We start from the raw sequence: 20486 nt of genomic DNA, 5'->3' as shown, positions 1-20486 counted from the left end.
TTTACTTATTTGCCCGTTTTAAAATACTATTTAAGATTCAATGGAGCTCAACAAATTACCTTGGTTGCCAAAGCTTTTAACTACAGGTATAATTCGGAAAATCAAGTGTGGAAAACAGTGAAGACGTGTCTTGAAAAAAAGTTGACATCGTTTGCTTAGGCGTATCTTTACTGACAACAGAAATTACAACAGAACTATTAAAGTATTACTTAGTTATAAACGGAAAAACTGTTATTTTTCTTTATTTGAAGTGATGCACTACCGATCTCCATATATGCTGACACTGTAATTGCAACATTCACTTACGAATTTGGCTCTCTCTTTGATCAGAAATTTAAATGCTATGATTTTATTAACCCCTGTATATGACACAGTGTATTTTAATTGAGTGATAAGGTAGAAGCACCAGTTTTTGACATACTTCAGTTTTTGATACGAGACAAGAAATACATTTAAATGAGACAAACACAAAGGCCAACGTTAAGGCTCCTCTTAAATGCATAACTTGTATCATTTGGAAGTCAAGTGTAGTAATAATATTATATTGGACTGATCCATGATGATGTAGGAAGTGAAGGAACTTGTTGAAAATAACATTGATCACAGCTGTTAATTTTAAGGTTGGGGTGTCTGAAAACTGTAATTTTCCAGTCTGCCACCCAAATAATGACTGGTACCATGGTTTTATTTTAAAATTGAATTCAAAACATGTCAGTGAGCAAAATTAATTACACTATGAATTACAACCATGGAAATTTATTTCTCTGAATCTTGGTTCCAGTCTTTGACATGGTGTCAATCACTGGGATGACTGGTTGTCATGATATGGCCCAAGCAAAAAACAAACCTGAAAGCGAAAGCTGTAGAAGCTGCCCACGCAGGCACCCCAATGGCTGCTACAATCTGTGTTACACAAGGGTGACATTATATTGCAAATTTAGTGTAAAAAGTTCCATATTGTCTGAATTTGTCCTATACTGACAGGACATTCTAGTCCAGTCGATTTTCTTATCTGCAAAAGTACACTAGCCAATACCAGTGGTACAAAGGTAGTGCCAAATTACAAACTATCCAGTAACAACAGAAGTGTTGCTGGACAATGTACAGTAAATAATATGTAATAACCTGAGACATTCAGAATCCCATCTCTCTCTCTCTCTCTCTCTCTCTCTCTCTCTCCCCCCCTTCCTCCCTCCCTCCTTCCTCCATGTGAAGAGTATTCCTGTAATAATAGCTAATAGCATACCTAGAACATGAGGGTGTCACAATGGAGATTTGTTTTCTGGTACATACGTCTGATACAACTATTCCACAGCAAAACTTACTGTCAACAGGTGTGGCAGCAGTGCATTCCCATAGGATAACAGAATATTATGTCCTCCAGGAATCACATTGGGTACACCACTTACAGCATAAACTGTACAGCAACTACAATGTTTTGTGAGCAAGTAATGCCAGTCAGTATCTTTAATTTTAACATAAGTCTTGACTCCCTTAATTATCTGCTTATACATGTGCTTGTACTACAGGTTATTGGTAAAGCAAATACATATTGAATAGGTCTTCACACTTTTAATACTTAGCAGAAATTCTGAAAAAAGTAAATTCTTTTATTACTGTATCACCTCTATGGTGAATTAAGAGGCACTGACTGGTTTCGTTGAACATTTAATAGAAGCCTTCTTTTTACCTGCTATTGATAAAGAGCCATTCCAAGTTCGGTACATTACAATCTCTCGCATTTTTCATGAGGTTTGTTATTCCGTACACTAATATTTCTTCTTCTAAATGGCAAATACTGCATTCAGACATTGTCAGTATTAAAGGTAATTCATGAAATAAATTATATTTAAACCAGAAAATTAAAGGTTCCACATGACACATGAAAAGTACGTTGTTACACACATGTATGTACAGATTCCAAAATGTCTGTGAATTTGAGTTACAAACTTTTTTAAATAGAAGTATGAAGATCACAATACTTTGGGTCTGCAATAACTCAAATGTAAAATTCTTTAGTTCCCTATGGGAAACTTTGTTCTTTATGTGACTCATGCAACTGCTTTCGCTCTTAATGGAAAACTGAATGGTTTATGTTAAAGTTAACTTGCAAAAAGTGTAACCATTGTTACATAATTTCTGTGAAGTAAGATTCGTTAATGTTAATTCCTTCCTTTGTCATTGTAACTTGATAATTTCAGTTCCATATGGGACATGACCAAAAAAAAAAAGAAATGCTTTTATTACTATGACCAAACAAAATCTTTTTAACATGTAGTACACAGTTCAAATCAGCAAAAAGTGTAACTGTATAATTAAGGTAAATGTTGATGAAAATTAGGCATGTAACATGAATACTGAAATTTCCTAATCCACATCTTGTGGTCGTGTGGTAGCGTTCTCGCTTCCTGCTCCCCGGGTTCGGTTCCCAGCGGGGTCAGGGATTTTCTCTCCATCATGATGACTGGGTGTTGTGTGATGTCCTTAGGTTAGTTAGGCTTAAGTAGTTGTAAGTTCTAGGGGACTAATGACCATAGATGTTAAGTCCCATAGTGCTCAGAGCCATTTGAACCATTTTTTTAAATTTCCTAGATTTCCAAGTGTAACTGTAATCACTGTATTCAGTACTTTGTAGTGCTAGAAAGATAATTCTATATGACTATTTGCATTCTCTTCCCCTCCCCCCTCCCTCAACACAGGAAAATATAATAGAAAGACTTCCTAGCAAAATAAAGACAAAATTAAGAAAATTAGGTTTTGCCTGAATCAGGCCCCGTTATTCTAGAATGGTTCTAAAGTAATAAGAATGCTTATGATCAATTGGAACATTGTGTTCATTCTAAGAAGTATTAAAACAAGAATTAAGAGAGTAACAATTTTATTGCTCTTATGTTTCAGAGTATCCACAAACATTACTGTTTGAAACATAGGGCCACTGCATACTCCATTAGATCACACCCATTCCGTGATTAAACTGTTTTCTTAAAGTGAAAAATTCAAGTTAACATAGTTATTGAGGGAAATATTTTCTCACACTGAAAGCTATCTGTCAAATAAGTCTCAGAACTTCTTTTCATTAATTTCACACAAATCACCTGTTTTTAATGCAAGTGCATATTTTGTAACACCTAACATCTTAAAATAAGCTTATATAATAAATAATTATAATTTTGTTACAATATCTACACAGGATGTAAAGAGTTAATTTTACTTCAATGTGATTCATCGTTTGAAGTTCATCATTATACAACAACAAATCTATGGACAAAATAGTTTTAAAAAATCTGTCAAAATGTCACACCCATCTGCATGAAATGTCCCAATACATAATCTTCTCCAATTTGAGCACTATACATGGTTAAACAATATGAGTTTATTTAACTTCTGCCTTATACTTGATTTGTTGTTTAAAATTTTCTCAGCGGGCTTTTTTTCCCATATGTTTTTAAGCATGTGCAGGAGTACAGGGATGCAATCTTACAAACAAGTTGAGTCTGATGTAAATCCTCTATCCCAATTTCGTAATGGTAATCATGAGCAGGAGCAGGAAATGGGTAATCTACAAATTTAATTTTAACACAATGCAAAGTCTTGGCCTGTATATATTTCTGACACATATCCCCAGCAGTCACAAACATCTGAAACAGTTTCTGAGTATTCTACAACAGAGTACACGCAGTCACTTGTTTTAAACAGTTTTCCCCAGTTAGCAAAATTTACAAATGCATTTTTATTGGCCATATTGGGAAAAGCATAGAGATAAATACATTCCAATGCAGACTTAACATTTCTTGCATGGAGCATCAATGGAACACCAATGATTTTTAAGCTTTTGATACAATTTTCAGTGTCTGAAAATACCAAGCCAATAAGATTTGTTGTCAAGTCTCAGGGGGCTCTTATACCCTTTACCTAATGGATTTCTGGAGTTCAGAATATCAAAAATCCTATCAATATAATACAAAAATTCTACTGTTGCTTCACTTCCTTTAAAATTCAGATCACCAACCCTCCTAAAAAACTCTATACTATCTGCCACGCTAGAACTCAAAAGTCTGTGCAGCTAATGAAACATTCATTTTTCTATTTACACTACTTATATGTTGTCCTGAGAGTTTGTTGGCAAATGTCATACCTTCTTCTTGTTGTACCTTGTTCAGTTGCTCAATGAAATGCCATCTAATAATGCCAGTTGGAGACTCAATAGCAGATACTTCTGCTAGAGCATTTCTGGCAAACTTAATCATATGACACATGTCCAAGATACACTAAACATCGTATTTTTCCACAGGATGAGGAAAGTAGCTTTTAAAATCACCCTTGGAAAAATTTAAAGTACAGTCAAGTGAACGTAAAGTGCTTATATTTACCTTACAGCCATCACAGGTAACACATCAAACCCTAATGCCAGAACTATGCAGCCTCTCTAAAGCAGATTTTATCAGTGTGCCCTGATTATTTGCCTGGGCACCGTTGATAAAGAAATATGCAATCAGGCATTTAAATTTGCCTTTAATAGAGACAAGCATGAAAACCAGAACCTCAGATGGCTCTATTACTTCTTTTACTGAGGCACTTCCCCACCAAAGTCTAAAAAACCTGTGTACTGCTTAGTTCCTTGGTACCAAACTACTTGCTTCCTAATTGCCATACTGTCTACAATTAGACATGAATCGCTGAACTGGTCCCTTACAATGTACTTGAAAACATCTTTTAAGAAGCCAGGTTCACAGACTACACTTGCCACCCATTTTGAAATCAATGATGTATTGGGCAGAGGCATTAATTTTTTCAGGTATTCATATGCTGCTGGTGAATAAAAATACACAGTCATCGCAAACATTTCCACATTTGTTGTGTATCTATTACCCTTTGATGAGACAGAGTTGTTCACTAAATTGCACACTAATTCCACTTGTGTTCCTTTCTGATGATTGAGGAAGTTATGTAACTTGTCAGGAAGATGCCCCTTCTCCTTCAATGAACTTACGATGTCATCCATGGAAAACACTTTCTTCTTCGAAGTTTTTCACGGACACACTTCAGTTTACGTTTTATTTCGTGCACAATGTCTGAGAAAAAAAAAAATGCAAGTTTCGGTCGCCTTGTCTTCCATTTCTACTTTCGAGTGTATACCACAATCAATTACTGAAGAACCAACTGCACTCTAAATAAGGAAATAATTTCGTTATATACGATTGAAATAACTCAAGGCTTGATGAAAAAATATTATAAGAAAACGTTGGGGGAGTGAAAACATCTTTATACTAACGTTTTCGACACAATTCGCAGCTTCTGCATTGGATAAGTGGGACATGGTTTCCACGGAAGAATTCTCATTGATAACATTCTTCACGCAATCAGTAGCGTCTGCAATCGGCAAATCGAGCACGGATTCCATGACAGAACGCTAAAAACAAAAATATGGACCTGTATTACAACATTGCTTAGACCTATGTAGCGTACGAAATAAATTCACAAAAGTAAAAAGCGCACACACAGCAAGGAAAGTAATTAGCTACCTCAAATGTAGAATCATCGTTGTCACTAAAAATCCTAACAACATGTCGTCGTGGCTGTTTATTTGGTGCATCAAATGTTTCGGAAACTGATGGCACTGCTTCGGGTTTCAAACGTACCTTCCACGTTCCAGGGCTCACTACGTAATCATCTTGTCGGAAACGGTTTCCGCAAAGAAAACTGCAAGACGTAGGATTAAAATCTTTCCGCTTCACGGAAGTAATCCACGTCTTTAGTAGCTCCGGGTGCTTTAGAGGAAACCTATTCAAAAACATCGAATTAGCAAACGCACTAAGTCTGTATTTTTATCGTATTGTATCGGTAGTCGTATTACCTGTGAAATGGTAAGTCACTCTCCTTACTCCATCGCTTCGTACAATTGAAAGCGGAACAAGAAATCACCATTTCGATAATCCGTAATTCCTTATACACCGTACAGACCGAGAGAAACTCCTTGCCAAATTCGAATATGGCGGGCAATACAGACGACAGTAATCAGCTGGTAGAGCCATCTATCGGTAGGTCCGGTAGTTGAGCATCCCTCATTTCGCTAGCTTTAGACGCCTGTAAGTACTTACGAGAAAGAACATAGCTAATCGAGTATGATTGTACATGGGGAAGAAGATGGTCGCAAAAATTAACAGCAAGGATCCTTGAATAACAATGTTCAGCAGAAAGCAGACGACAAGCGAAATATTTACAAATGCTGTGTTCTGTAAATCAAGATTTCTTTTACTAAGTAAGAGCAAAGTTTAGTCAAGTGTTTTTTACAAACAAAATTCAAGATCGCACCTAGAGAAAAGTGTCGTGACAACTCGGTCTTGTTCAAAAGGAAAAAATAATCAGCTCTTCGTGTAGAGAATGTGAAAATCGAGTGATGAAAGGTTTTTCGTGCATAAAGTGCAACTTATGGTGACGCGAAAAGTCAGCGAAAGTAAATCTGAAATTCATCAGTTGTGTTTTTCCATTGACATGGCACGGCTTTTTGCGTGACGAAACTGCCAATGTTTTAAGTGCAGTGGACTCGAAAAGTGAAACTGCAAAGCAATTACAAAGTGACATTGAAATACAAAAAACAAAACAAAAAATGATAAATTAATACACGAAAAGCAATCCAGTGTGTGTGTGTGTGTGTGTGTGTGTGTGTGATCAAAATCAAGCGGAAAAGCAAGTCCGCGAAAATACTAGTGCGCCTATGAACGTTAAAACCAACACTGCCAGCGTTTCCGATGTTACTACAAACTCAGCAAACCAAAAACCTGTAGATAAATGTAAATGGAAAATGATGGCATACAGAAAAAGAAAAGACAAGACCACAGCTATGCAAGGGAAAGAAATTGAGTGTCTAATAATTGATGATTCGCTGCTGAAAAATATTGCTGTCCCCCCAACTGCAAAATCGAAGAATTAGAACACAACAACTCGGCAAATATTTTAAAAATATGGTAATCTCAAAACAGACGAATTCAAAACGGGATTCTGAAACCAAGACTAGTTTCAGCGTTGTCTTTATACATGTTGGAACAAATTCATTAAGAAGCAGCAGTGAAGAAGAAATTATTATCGAAAAAAAAAAACGATTCGTTTGTGAAGGTGTGTGTCTGCTGGTTCCCAACTGATACTTAAAAGAATCATAAAAAGGAAGTCAGTGAAAGGAAAATATATCTTCCAAATAAAATATGCTGTCAAAGAACAGTTTGATCATCTTGGGACCGTTTTCATGGATCCAAACAAATTCCTGTGTGAAAACTGCCTAAGAGATGATGGCGTGTATTTAAACAGATTATGGTCTGTAGCACTCAGCAGAACGTTTGCAGATGTCTGCAAAATAACCGGAAGCAAGGGAAGCTAATATGGCCTGATGGAGGTGTAAAATCAATTGCTGCAGCTAAAAAAGCAAAATACAAACACCACACAAAAAAGTCGGGACTATGGAATATGCTCTCAGAAGGCAGCCCACAACATGTAAGCCAGCAAAAGAAAAGTTACATAAAAGTACTACCTCGGAATATTCAATACATTGGTTACAAGAAACTAGAAGCAGAAGTAGTTCTAAGTTAAGTACAACCAGACATAGTATGTATCAGTGAACAAGGTCTAACTGAAAGTCAGATAGCTAACTTGACAATAAAGGACTATATCTTTTACAGTTATTTCTGTGTATCTAAACATAAAAGTAGTGGAGTTATATATTAAAACAGGAATATCCCTAAAAACTGTAAATAGAAAAGATATGAGATTACCCGTAGCTAGAGAAAACGATTTTGAAATTACTGGTGTAGTGACTTGTGACTAGATTGTTCTGTGTGCACAGATCACCAACTGGTAAGATAAGCATCTTTCTAAAAAAATTTCTAATTAACTGAAAATCAACATGGAGAAAAACATCGTTATATGTGGAGACTTCAATGCTGACATGGAAACAGAATCAAAACCAAGACAAGATTTTGAAGAATCATTAATACATTACAATATGGCAGCAACAATATCTGCACCAAGAAGAGTGACCTCTTGAAGTCACGCAGTTATTGACAACATCATTAATAATATTAGTAGGTGTAACCATGAGCTGCATGTAGTCCAAATAGAAATATCTGACCATCGTGGACAGCTGGTCTGCTTCTACAGAATTAAGGACACAAAGGCAGAACCAAATCAAACAACCAAAGAAATCAGGAATATCAGTGTAAAAAATATCAACATCTTTAGAACAATGTTAAGCAGAGAAACCTGGAATGTAAGCGTACAGCTTCAGAATGTAAATGGCTCTGAGCACTATGGGACTTAACATCTATGGTCATCAGTCTCCAGAATGTAAATGAAAAGTATTAATCATTTATTACAACAATATTCTCCAAAATAAAGAGACAAGAAAAGCCTCAGGATCAGACAAAGCGGATTACTAGTGAAATAGTAGAACTGCAGAGGACTCTGCAGGATCTGTGACAGAGGGGTGAAGCTGAGAATTATAAAATGGTATGAAATAAGTATACAAACTAATAAAGGAGCAAAAGTGAGAGCAAATTATACCACCATAGTGAACTCAAAAAATAAAATAAAGGTAGCTTGGAATGCAATTAATGGTGAAAGAAAGGAAAAGGCATGATCGAACAAAGACACAAATATCAAGTCAATGATAATAGATAGTAGAGAAATAGCTAACATTCTTAATGATAACTATATAAATGTGGCACAGAAGTTAAAACTGGAAATAAAGAGTCCACAAAAGAAGGTTACCAAGTTTTCAAAAACATCAAGCACAACCGTGTACTTGAAACTAGTCACAGAAGATGAACTGAGGAAAATTATACTAAAACTGAAGTCCAAGAAATCAACTGGTGATGAAAAATATCTAATCATATAATAAAGGAAGTAAGTGAGCAATTACTCTCAGCAAATAATCTCATCATTGCTAGACATAGCAAACAGCTCATCCAGAGATGGAATTTTTCCAGAAAAGTTGAATATCAGCAGGGTGGTACCAGTGTCGAGGACAGGGGATAAGGATGACCCCCAACAACGAAAGGCCAGTTTCACTGATATCAGATTTCTCAAAAACGCTGGAAATGCTTCTATATAATAGATTAGTTGATTACGAGGACAAATATAACATTCTTATACCAACACATGGTTTCAGAAAGAATAAATCTATGGAATCATTGATTGGCAGTCTGTCAGAATATATTATATAGTCCATTGACGAAAAACTATATAATATATAGTCCATAGACGAAAAACCCTACCCCCATGAACCATGGACCTTGCCGTTGGTGGGGAGGCTTGAATGCCTCAGCGATACAGATAGCCATACCGTAGGTGCAACCACAACAGAGGGGTATCTATTGAGAGGCCAGACAAATGTGTGGTTCCTGAAGATGGGCAGCAGCCTTTTCAGTAGTTGCAGGGGCAACAGTCTGGATTATTGACTGATCTGGCCTTGTAACACTAACCAAAACGACCTTGTTGTGCTGGTACTGCGAACAGCTGAAAGCAAGGGGAAACTACGGCCGTAATTTTTCCCGACGGCATGCAGCTTTACTGTATGGTTAAATGATGATGGCGTCCTCTTGGATAAAACATTCTGGAGGTAAAATAGTCCCCCATTCAGATCTCTGGGCGGGGACTACTCGAGAGGATGTCGTTATCAGGAGAAAGAAAATTGGCGTTCTACGAATCGGAGCGTGGAATGTCAGATCCCTTAAGCGGCCAGGTAGGTTAGAAAATTTAAAAAGGGAACTGGATAGGTTAAAGTTAGATATAGTGGGAATTAGTGAAGTTCGGTGGCGGGAGGAGCAAGACTTTTGGTCAGGTGACTACAGGGTTATAAACACAAAATCAAATAGTGGTAATGCAGGAGTAGGTTTAATAATGAATAGGAATGCGGGTAAGCTACTACAGACAGCATAGTGAACGCATTATTGTGGTCAAGATAGATATGAAGCCCACACCTACCACAGTAGTACAAGTTTATATGCCAGCTAGCTCTGCAGATGATGAAGAAATTGAAGAAAAGTATGATGAAATAAAAGAAATTATTCAGATAGTGAAGGGAGATGAAAATTTAATAGTCATGGGTGACTGGAATTCGTCAGGAGGAAAAGGGAGAGAAGGAAACGTAGTAGGTGAATATGGATTGGGGGTAAGAAACGAAAGAGGAACCCGCCTGGTAGAATTTTGCACAGAGCAAAACCTAATCATAGCTAACACTTGGTTCAAGAATCATAAAAGAAGATTGTATACATGGAAGAAGCCCGGTGATACTGACAGGTTTCAGATAGATTATATAATGGTAAGACAGAGATTTAGGAACCAGGTTTTAAATTGTAAGACATTTCCAGGGGCAGATGTGGACTCTGACCACAATCTATTGGTTATGAACTGTAGATTAAAACTGAAGAAGCTGCAAATAAGCGGGAATTTAAGGAGATGGGACCTGGATAAACTGAAAGAACCAGAGGTTTCACAGAGTTTCATGGAGAACATAGGGGAACAATTGACAGGAATGGGAGAAAGAAATACAGTAGAAGAAGAATGGGTAGCTTTGAGGGATGAAGTGGTGAAGGCAGCAGAGAAGTAAGTAGGTAAAAAGACGAGGGCTAGTAGAAATTCTTGGGTACCAGAAGAAATATTGAATTTAACTGATGAAAGGAGAAAATATAAAAATGCAGTAAATGAAGCAGGCAAAAAGGAATACAAACGTCTCAAAAATGAGATCGACAGGAAGTGCAAAATAGCTAATCAGAAATGGCTAGATGACAAATGTAAGGATGCAGAGGCTTATCTCACTAGTGGTAAGATAGATACAGCCTACAGGAAAATTAAAGAGACCTTTGGAGAAAAGAGAACCACTTGTATGAATATCAAGAGCTCAGATGGAAACAAAGTTCTAATCAAAGAAGGGAAACCAGAAAGGTGGAAGGAGTATAAAGAGGGTCTATACAAGGGCGATGTTCTTGAGGACAGTATTATAGAAATGGAAGAGGATGTAGATGAAGATGAAATGGGAGATATGATACTGCGTGAAGAGTATGACAGAGCACTGAAAGACCTGAGTCGAAACAAAGCTCCGGGAGTAGATAACATTCCATTAGAATTACTGACGGCCTTGGGAGAGCCAGTCCTGACAAAACTCTACCATCTGGTGAGCACGATGTATGAGACAGGCGAAATACCCTCAGACTTCAAGAAGAATATAATAATTCCAATCCCAAAGAATGCAGGTGTTGACAGGTGGGAAAATTACCGAACTATCAGTTTAATAAGTCACAGCTGCAAAATACTAACACGAATTCTTTACAGACGAATGGAAAAACTAGTAGAAGCCGACCTCAGGGAAGATCATTTTGGATTCCATAGAAATATTGGAACACGTGAGGCAATACTGACCCTACGATTTATCTTAGAAGCTAGATTAAGGAAAGGCAAACCTACGTTTCTAGCATTTGTAGACTTAGAGAAAGCTTTTGACAATGTTGACTGGAATACTCTCTTTCAAATTCTAAAGGTGGCAGGGGTAAAATGCAGGGAGCGAAAAGCTATTTACAATTTGTACAGAAACCAGATGGCAGTTATAAGAGTCAAGGGTTATGAAAGAGAAGCGATGGTTGGGAAGGGAGTGAGACAGGGTTGTAGCCTCTCCCCAATGTTGTTCAATCTGTATATTGAGCAAGCAGTAAAGGGAACAAAAGAAAAATTCGGAGTAGGTATTAAAATCCATGGAGAAGAAATAAAAACTTTAAGGTTCGCCTATGACATTGTAATTCTGTCAGAGACAGCAAAGGACTTGGACTGACTGATAAGTCGCATATATGTACAGTACTTAATAATCACTTTCTGAATATAGCAGGTGAACTAAATAGAAACCTAGTCCCAACAGGGAATCATATAGCGCTCTTAGAAAAAAGTGTTCCGAGACTGTTACCTGAAATGCTCCTCCATGATACTGACAAGAGGGAGATTGAGTTAATAATTAAATCACTAAAGACCAAGAACTCTCATGGGTATGACGGGGTATCTAGCAGAATACTGAAGTATTGTTCCACGTATATTAGCTCAGTACTTAGCCATATCTGTAACTTTTCCTTTAGCAGTGGTCGGTTTCCTGACCGATTAAAGTACTCGGTAGTGAAGCCACTTTATAAAAAGGGAGACAGGGATAATGTTGACAATTATAGACCTATTTCTATGCCATCGGTGTTTGCTAAAGTTATCGAGAGGCTTGTATATACAAGGTTACTGCAGCATTTAAATTCACATAATTTGCTGTCAAATGTACAGTTTGGTTTTAGAAATGGCTTAACAACTGAAAATGCTATATTCTCTTTTCTCTGTGAGGTTTTGGACGGATTAAATAAAAGGTTGAGAACGTTAGGTGTTTTCTTTGATTTAACGAAGGCTTTTGACTGTGTTGACCACAAAATATTACTGCAGAAGTTGGAACATTATGGAGTAAGGGGAGTAGCTTACAATTGGTTCGCCTCCTACTTTAAGAACAGAAAGCAGAAGGTAATCCTCCGCAATATTGAGAGTGGTAATGATGTTCAGTCCCAATGGGGCACTGTTAAATGGGGCGTTCCCCAAGGGTCGGTGCTGGGGCCACTGCTGTTCCTTATTTATGTAAATGATATGCCTTCTAGTATTACAGGTGATTCAAAAATATTTCTGTTTGCTGATGACACCACCTTGGTAGTGAAGGATCTTGTGTGTAATATTGAAACATTATCAAATAATGTAGTTCATGAAGTAAGTTCGTGGCTTGTGGAAAATAATTTGATGCTAAATCACAGTAAGACTCAGTTTTTACAGTTTCTAACCCACAATTCAACAAGAACTGACATTTTAATCAGACAGAATGGGCATGTTATAAGCGAGACGGAACAGTTCAAGTTCCTAGGCGTACGGATAGATAGTAAGCTGTTGTGGAAAGCCCATGTTCAGGATCTTGTTCAGAAACTAAATGCCGCTTTATTTACCATTAGAACAGTATCTGAAATAAGTGACATTTCAACACGAAAAGTAGTATACTTCGCATATTTTCATACGCTTATGTCATATGGTATTATTTTTTGGGGTAATTCTTCTGATTCAAAAAGGGTATTTTTGGCTCAAAAACGGGCTGTTCGAGCTATGTATGGTGTAAGTTCGAAAACCTCTTGTCGACCCCTATTCAATAGTCTGGGAATTTTGACATTGCCCTCACAGTATGTATTTTCTTTAATGTCGTTTGTTGTTAGCAATATTAGCTTATTCCCAAGAGTTAGCAGCTTTCACTCAGTTAATACTAGGCAGAAATCAAATCTGCATGTGGAATGCACTTCCTTGACTCTTGTGCAGAAAGGAGTGCAGTATTCTGCTGCATCCATTTTCAATAAGCTACCACAAGAACTCAAAAATCTTAGCAGTAGCCCAAACACTTTTAAGTCTAAACTGAAGAGTTTCCTCATGGCTCACTCCTTCTATTCTGTCGAGGAGCTCCTGGAAGAGACAAAAAATTAAGCAAATTCCAGTGTTACATTCTTGATTTTCTTTATTTAAACTAACGACTTGTTTCATTTTATCTGTTTCTACAATCGTGTTATAATTTCATGTATTGACTCGTTCCATGACCATGGAGACTTCTCCTAAATGTGGTCCCACGGAACAATAAATAAATAAAAAAAAAAAAAAATAAAAGAGCAGTTGAACGGAATGGATAGTGTCTTGAAAGGAGGATATAAGATGAACATCAACAAAAGCAAAACGAGGACAATGGAATGTAGTCGAATTAAGTTGGGTGATGCTGAGGGAATTAGATTAGGAAATGAGACACTTAAAGTAGTAAAGGAGTTTTGCTATTTGGGAGCAAAATAACTGATGATGGTCGAAGTAGAGAGGATATAAAATGTAGACTGACAATGGCAAGGAAAGCATTTCTGAAGAAGAGAAATTTGTTAACATCGAGTATAGGTTTAAGTGTCAGGAAGTCGTTTCTGAAAGTATTTGTATGGAATGTAGCCATGTATGGAAGTGAAACATGGACGATAAATAGTTTGGAGAAGAAGAGAATAGAAGCTTTCGCAATGTGGTGCTACAGAAGAATGCTGAAGATTAGATGGGTAGATCACATAACAAATGAGGAAGTATTGAATAGGATTGGGGAGAAGAGAAGTTTGTGGCCCGACTTGACTATAAGAAGGGATCGTTTGGTAGGACATGTTCTGAGGCATCAAGGGATCACCAGTTTAGTATTGGAGGACAGCGTGGAGGGTAAAATCGTAGAGGGAGACCAAGAGGTGAATACACTAAGCAGATTCAGAAGGATGTAGGTTGCAGTAGGTACTGGGAGATGAAGAAGCTTGGACAGGATAGAGTAGCATGGAGAGCTGCATCAAATCAGTATCAGGACTGAAGTCCATAACAACAACAGACGAAAAACAGGTTGTATCTACAAAGTTTCCCGATCTCTCGAAAGCATTCAACATTATTGACCATGAAATGCTGATAACAAAATGGAAAAGCTATGGTAATCGAGGGCAAGCAGGCGAATGGATAGAATCATATTGATGTAACAGGACACAGTATGCACAAATAGAGATTGCATATCAGTCAGAAACCAAAGCCATCAAATTTGGAGGAATCCATAAGTGGGCCACCACTATTTAATCTGTTTGTTAATGATTTAGGTGTTGAAGAGAAGGAGAAAAAAATATTGTATGCAGATGACATGACAATACTGAACAATGACCAAAATGTGGGACAGCTTGAGAGAAGAGCATACATATCTGCAAATACTATGGCTCAGTGGCTCCTGGAAAATGGTCTTCTATAAAACTAAAAAAGACTATGTATGCAATGTTCAATAATAAGGAGAAGGTTGTGCTCATGGATTTAGAGGTGGCTGAAACAAGACTAGAAAAAGTAGAATCCATTAGATTCGTAGGTATTACTGTGGATAACGATCTGAAATGAAAAAAAAATTATTTCTGTCTGTAAGTAACTCAGGTCCATCACATTCATAATGAGGCAGCTAACACAGTATGCACACAAACAGTTTCCATCCACAGTATACCATGGACTCGTCGAACCGTAACTGCAGTACAGAGAGATAGTGGGGCGAAAATCAAACATTCAAAAAATAAAAAGGGTGTGATTCTTCAACTTCTCCCGGCGTATTTCTTGCTTGAGCATTCCACGGGTGTACTGCGGTCCAAGGGGATTTAGGACGGCCGCCCGCCCTCAGAAGCTCAGTTCGTCAGCGCACCTGACGATGATGACATGTCTGATCGCCGAAATATTGTGCCCATTGGACACTATGGACTGGCAGTACACCCGTGGACTGTTCGAACAAATAAAAAGGGTGTTCACGTTACAAAAAATAGGAATCAGGATCATATTAAGTAGAAAGACTTCTGAAATGTGCAGAAACTGCTTCAAAAAACTAGGCATCTTAATTTTTACTTGCCTGCACACATGAAACTGTAATATATGTCACAAAAGATAGTGCGAAGTGGACTACAAATGCTAGTGTACACTCCAACAACACACAGAGGAAGAATGCATATGAAGCACACCCCACCAACTGACAATGTTTGGAAATGAACCCCAGTACTCAGGTATCAAATTACTAAAATATCTACCTAAAAACCTGTGGGACAATGTACTTGACACCAAGCTGTCAAAGAACCTCAAAGACTATCTGGTGGAAAAGAAATATTTCAGTGTTTAAGAGTACTTCACATATTAAATTTGTATATATTATTACTTATAATCACTTCAGAATGTAAGAAAATTGGTTAGGAAGAGTAGCATAACGAATGTTGTCTATTTTCGATGTGTCCTACAATACATGGGAATTCACTGTACACCATGTAATCCTACAGGATCAAATAAAATTCAATTTAATGTCACTGCCGTTTCATATGCCTATAACATTAAACTGTTTTGTGCAAAACATCTTTTTTTATACAATACTGTTTTAGACAGACATGTGGATATTATAGGCAGGCTTGCTTCTTTTGTTGTAGCTTGCTGCAACTGTTGTGATGAATAACAAATATCAATCTTCGGCCCTTAAAGCTGCAACATTTCAGGTGAATTCAGGAATACAACAGGAAATTGGATCAGCTATTATCACATAACTACTGAGCTCAGCAGTAGTTTCCAGACTACTTTCCCTGTTTTCTTGCCTCTCAATGATTTATAAAACTTTCTGATGTATATATTAAGAATGTTGGTAAAAGTTCGTGGAACAGACTAAAACTAAAAGTGGATAATGTGTTTCAGTTGTAAATGAGTAAGAAATGGGACCCTAGAAGATATTGACAGATAGAATTAGTAAACGATGCAAAAGTTTCTGATAACACACATTTGAAAAGTAACCATGTCACTTAAATTAACACATTCTGTGATTATATCAGTGACATACTGACAGCATCATGCCTATTCCACTTCTTTACCTGAGGTTCAAGTGGTATAATGGATGACACTGTGCTATTTTCCTATCTTGTCCTTCGTATATGGCACATTCCCCACCAATTTTTGCAAAATGTGACACTGAAAACCACAACAAAGATCACTTGAATATAATTTGCACTCACATCTCATTAGAAAGAGTTACTTGAATGTCTCAATAGTTGGAAAAAGTAATGAGAATTTGTCATTTATCAAAATGCTTATTTCTTTGTGTAGTATCGCTTGGAGGTGGGACCAAATAAAAATCGTTTAATGTGTTAAACTCTATGAGTATATTCCATGGATACTACGGAGAAGGGTCCTTTCTATGTGGAAAGGTTGTACATTTTATTTAAGAGGGGTACAATGAGAAGTCTTAACAAGGTTATAGCCATCATCATCAAACCGTGGCCTGCAGTCCATGGATCAAGTATTTTATAACATTCATCTAGCAATGAACAATGAATTCAAAAGTGTCAACTAATGTAAAGGCCTTCTTATGACTGTAGTAGTCGTGCTCAGAAACACATAAAAAACCACAATCATAATATTGTTTTAACTAGATTCGCATATTTTACTGTTTATGTCGCTTATGCGTAATCTTTCATTGATTGTATCAATACCTGTTTGACCATTTCATGTATTGTGAAATATCGAACACTTGCAGGTGTGGTGGTAAAGTAGGACTATTATTGTCAATTGTAGGGTTAAACTAAATTGCGCTGTTTTAAAATATTTGAGAACAGTAGGCCTATCCTCGTTAAAAACAATTTTTCTTAAATATGGCTGTACAATTCGTGAGAAATTGGCTAATTTGAGAATTTTCAGACGCTTACAAAACCATCTTTTTGTGAGTTACCTGTAGGAGTATTTTGGATACGCAATTTATTTCGTAGCAAATAAGCGCTTGTGGTTCACAGTTTAGTCAAATAATACATCACCCCTGAATTTCATTGCATATTAACGGAAATAAACGTGCGTTTTTGAGAATTTTCGGAAGCTACCTTTATCCTTTGCGTAATCTATGAGCAATCTGCAGCAAATCGACGTTTGTGATTTACTTACAGCAGCAGATTTTATAACTAACATATTTGTTAAATCTAGTTTTCCATTAGAGAGGAGTAGCCCTATATATTATCTGCATTAATCGTAATTAACTCTATTTTCGAGTTTACTAACTACTGTAATTATCATCAAAACGTTTTAGGAAACTATAAATTTTTGACACAGGTTTTTTTGTTGCCTTAATAGAAATCTCGTTTTGTCTCTCTACTTCAGTTCGTATAGGAATCTGGTAACTTTTCAGCTCGACAGATTAAAAGATAATCAGTGGGCTTAATTTAAAGTTTTTTGTTCATTGCCTTGTAATACATTTCACCAGCCAAAATGCAGCCCCACTGCAAATGCAGTCCTAAAACACAGGATGAGGTGGTTGACATGGAAATCGCCCTGACTATTGCCAAACGATTGGGAGCTGCTGCAAATTGATGTCTTGGGAAAGCACCCGAGACTTGTGTAACTGTGATACCTGTACCAGAGATACCTCAGGTACTATTCTCTCCTGTGGATCCTGTCACCTCTACAGAAAGCACAGGATCTGTCATTATCCGTCCACATGGCTACGAGAGGCGTGTCAATGGTAGATCCAGGCGTCCTGTACAGGGTGGTCAGGGATGAGGGAGGATTCAGGCTGTTGTAGCGATCCCTCTAACCAACAAGTTTGAGATGCTGTCTTTCACTGATATTGAAACTGAGCCAGTTGGGATTCATTCCACACGTTTCGGAGAAACCTGTTTTTTCAGTGTCAGGAGGAGGCAAACACAAAAGAAAAGGGGTCTATTAAACAATATCAGTTGTAATGTATGGCGAATGATGGTACTTCTTATGGAAATGACAGAAAAGGACAGAAAAGGACACCAAATACACCCAATGTGTATGCCTGGGGGCCTCATTCAACATGTTGAAGAGGCTATTACAGTAGCCACTGAAGAAACATTTTGCAACTAACTCCAGATTGTGACGCACGTTGGAACAAATGATGCCTGTCACCTGGGCCCTGAAGTCATTGTGAGTCATTCCAGTGACTGGCAGAGAAGGTTGAGAAGACCAGCCTTGTGCTTGGTGTTTATTTGATTCTCCCAATTTGCAGCACAGTCCCCAGAACTGATCGTGGACTTTTGGTTCCTAGTCGAGTGGAAGGACTGAACCAGAGACATCGAATGTTCTGTGACAAGCTAGGCTGCGACTTCCTGGACATGCGCCACAGGATTGAGAACTGGAGGGCCCCACTACATAAGTCAGGTCTGCATTATATATCAGAAGCTGCTGCTCAGGTAGCTGACTATAAAGGGTGCACACAAGCGCTTTTTAGATTAGGCGACTCTCCATCAATTCCAAATAATGAAGCTGTAGGAAACCCAGAAGTATCAGGGTAAGATCAAGAGAAATGCCTCCCTCTGATGTGAGTATTAAAATCTTAATGATAAACTGCTGAAGCATTTGCAACAAAGTGCCAGAGTTTGAGGCATTCATGAAAATCAATGAAGCTCACATGATACTAGGCACAGAAAGCTGGTTGAAACCTGAAAGTGATAGAAGTGAGATTTTTGGGGAAAATTTAAGTGTATATCGAAAGGATGAGCAAATGGGAAATAGAGGTGGTGTATTTGTAGCACTAGATGAGAATCTCAGATCTACCGAGGCAGAAATTTAAGCTGCAGGTGAAATTGTTTGGGGAAGACAGTATCAGGGGTGGGCATAAAATGATAGTTGGATCCTTGTATCGCCCACCAGGCTTATCTCCTGAGTCAACCAAACCTCGGGTCACTTGCATGTAAATTCCCCAGTGGAGCTTGACTTTAATTATCCACAATTAATTGGGAAAATTAAAGTTTTGCTAGCAGTGAGCATGATAAGATATCCTGTGAACCTTCTGTGAAAACTGTGTAGAACACAGGAACCTCACTCATGATGGAAATATATTGGATCTAATAGCAAGAAATAGCCCTGACCTCTTTGAGGATGTTCACATTGAAACTTATGTCAGTGAACATGACACTGTTGGGGCAACAATGATTGCCATATGACAAAAGGACAGCTTAAACAAGCAGACACATATATATGTTCAGTAAACTAGATAAAACATCACTAATGTCATATTTCAGTGAGGAATTTGAAACTTTCAGCACAGGGCAGGACTATGTAGAGGAACTCTGGCTCAAGTTTAAAGGAATAGTTGACCATGTACCGGATATACATGGCGAGTCACCTAATGTTACCGCTGGATATATTTCGTAAACCACATCAAATACTGACGAACCGATTCCACAGACCGAACGTGAGGAGAGGGGCTAGTGTAATTGTTTAATACAAACAATACAAAAATGCACGGAAGTATGTTTTTTAACACAAACCTACGTTTTTTTAAATGGAACCACGTTAGTTTTGTTAGCACTTCTGAACATATAAACAAATACGTAATCAGTGCGGTTTGTTGCATTGTAAAAATGTTAATTACATCCGGAGATATTGTAACCTAAAGTTGACGCTTGAAACCTCCAACGTTCAGTTGCGTGTTGTAACAAACACGCCCACGGTCGGCGAGCTGCATCTGCAGGGACATGTTTACGATGACGACCGTGTTTAAGAGTGTGGCTGTAGTGCACTGTTGTGGTTTGGTCTAGCTGTCGCAGTGTCCGCATCTAGCGCTTGCTGCTATTGTTATTCTGCATTCGTTCAAAAATGGTTCAAATGGCTCTGAGCACTATGGGACTTAACATCTATGGTCATCAGTCCCCTAGAACTTAGAACTACTTAAACCTAACTATCCTAAGGACATCACACAACACCCAGCCATCACGAGGCAGAGAAAATCCCTGACCCCGCCGGGAATCGAACCCGGGAACCCGGGCGTGGGAAGCGAGAACGCTACCGCACGACCACGAGATGCGGGCTCTGCATTCGTCTCCGCACGCAGACCAACTGTAGTACACCGTGTTACCAGACGTCTGTGATAGTGTAGTGTTGTAGTAACTGTG

The sequence above is a fragment of the Schistocerca americana genome, chromosome 1 (assembly GCF_021461395.2).
Source record: "Schistocerca americana isolate TAMUIC-IGC-003095 chromosome 1, iqSchAmer2.1, whole genome shotgun sequence".
NCBI lineage: Eukaryota > Metazoa > Arthropoda > Insecta > Orthoptera > Acrididae > Schistocerca > Schistocerca americana.
The sequence above is the reverse complement of the archived record's forward strand: the minus strand, read 5'-3'. Positions refer to the sequence as shown.